Genomic DNA, 2,666 nt, shown 5'->3' on the forward strand with positions numbered 1-2,666 from the left:
ATTTATTTTATTGAATGTTTTCAAAGTACTAAACTATATGCTTGTAAATAGTATGCACTCGTCATGCGTTAATGAGTTTCAGTTTTCTTGTGAAGTTCATTAGACAGCTCATTGACAAATTCATGGCCTTAATCTTTATTTCAAAATATCTATGCCTACATATTTGTTTACAATTTATATTTACTACAGGAATAATGCCACAGGTTGAGCTGTTTTATTAAAAAGAGGTTCAGTTTCTACCCACTTGCTGAAATAATCGACTAGTACTACCAGTACTATATTTATAGCCATTCACTTCTGGGAGTTGATTCAAATCAATTCCAACCTGTTTCGTGTTACCTTTTAGAATTATTGTGCTTTGTAATAATGGTTTAACTTGAAGTTTCTTGTTTGCTTTTTAACAGTTATCACATTCTGAAACATAGACGGTAATGTCGTTTACCATTTCGAACCAAAAAAAATCTTAATGCTTATATGGCCATATAATGCATTAGTCTCCTTAGAAATATCATTACCACCGTGCACAGACTTATTTATATGGTGTTTCTTTTCTTTACACCAAACAACGTTTTTCTAAAATATAATAAAAAAGTGCATTCATTTATAATATTGACTTTGAAATTTTTATATTAATTTCTAATAAAATTTATTTATAGAAAAAAAATATTAAACTAGTGTTACAAAATTATAAAAGAATTAACAAAATAATATAAGTAACGTGGTTTAGGTCTAGTTGGAATTGTTCTAAAGGTATGTACACAGTAAATAACATCTTACATACAGTTTACATACCTTTAGAACATGTATTTCTAGATGTATGGAACCAGTGACTTTACTAGCCGGGTGCAATTTGCCCCAGGTGACACAATCACAGCCTGAAACAGAAGGGTGACACGACAATGAAAAAAATGCAAATATCATAAAACTACACATATTTTTTTTTTTTTTAATTCTAGATATAGAGGACTTTTTTCAGAAATTCACCATGTCATTGGCCCTTAAGTGAAAGTCTAGAAAAGTGACACCAAAAATTTACAGCAGTAGGTGACACCAACCCCAGCAACGCTACAGTATGAAACATATGGAACATGCATTATGTTAGTTAAGTGCATAGCTAAGTTTTACCAAATGAACATAAAAATTTATTTTTTTGATGTTTATTTGGTTTCTAATGCTCTTGTCAGAGAGCACCGCCATATGGGGATTAATATTAAATGAGTAGGTTCTCCATTTCAAACCTAACCGCCAACGTTTATGTACTTCAAGAAGGTTTTGAATTCGGCACCCGTGGATAACGAGTAAAACGCTCTAAAAACTGTGCTACGGCTGCTAAAGCTGCTTCATTACCATGCAAAGCATGATACATAAAAAACATATGTATTTATTCCAAATCATGTATTATAAAAAGCTCTATTTATATAAACTGCTTACTTTAAAACCGGATTTATCCAAATGATACAGCTCTTTATCTTCATCCACAATGGGCTATGTTTGTTTTCGAAAGCTTGATTCACCATTACTTATAGTTGTCTTCGGATATACACATTTAAAAAAAATTATAAACGTCAACAAGTTCAGTATGCATAAATTTATAACAATATATTTGCAATTCCATTAAAAGATTCGCTTCTTTACTGCTTTTTATGAAACCACAGCAATTCATCGCTTAAAAGTATTCTCAAAATACAACGTGGTTTAGTTGCAAAAATACATTTTATATTTTATAGCAGTAAAAATCTCATTCTGGGAGTAAAAATTTTATATGAGATTTTTACTGGTGGGGGGGGGGGGGGGTAAAAATTTAATAGCGGTCTCTACTGGGAAGTAAAAATTTAATATGAGATTTTCACTGAAGAGTAAAAAAAAACGCGGGCGTAAAAATCTCATACTACACCTTAATCCAAAAGTATTATAAAAAAAAACTTTTAAACTTGGTCAGTAAAAAGTTGGTCAACAAACTAAAATTTTATTTAATTCTTCTTTTTTTAATTTTAAAATTTATTTTACAGTTTAATTTGACTTAAGTCAGGTAAATCATCTATTAGACTGGCGCAGATTTATTTTTAATACACTGTTTCCAGTTTAGGGTGTTGAATGCTGGATCTTCTTGACTCAATGCATGGGTTTTGCTTGTGTCTTTGTTTTTATGACTAAGCAACTCATTCTATTATCTCCTAATGAGGGTACAGCTCTAAAACTCAGTTTTATGGTTCTGAGACCGGCTGGTAGTCAGGTTTCCCGAACTCTGTGGTAGCTCTCAGAGGGGCTGATTCCAAAAACAGCTGAAATATCAAATTATTAACAGGGCCATGCTGCGCATGGATAGTGTCCTTGTTTGTATTTTTGGTGTAAATTGCGGAGGCCACATTTGGAGCCCTTTGTTACGGCTTAGTGTTTATTAATAGTAATGAGGCAATTGCTTGGGCTAAGGTTTTTCAATCAAATTTAAAAACGAATAAAGTATCAAAAACTACAAAACATAAAAAACCATCATCATCACCAAGTTATCTAAACCTATCGTTCACTAATATTCGTGGTCTTTGAAGTAACTTTTCTTTTGTTGAGTCTTATCTCTTGCAAAGTTCACCAGACCTACTTGCTCTTTGTGAGACAAATTTGAGTTCGGCTGTCTCATCTTGCGATCTTAGTGTTGATAGTTATCTTCC

The sequence above is a fragment of the Hydra vulgaris genome, chromosome 09 (genome assembly GCF_038396675.1).
Source record: "Hydra vulgaris chromosome 09, alternate assembly HydraT2T_AEP".
In the NCBI taxonomy this organism is placed as follows: domain Eukaryota; kingdom Metazoa; phylum Cnidaria; class Hydrozoa; order Anthoathecata; family Hydridae; genus Hydra; species Hydra vulgaris.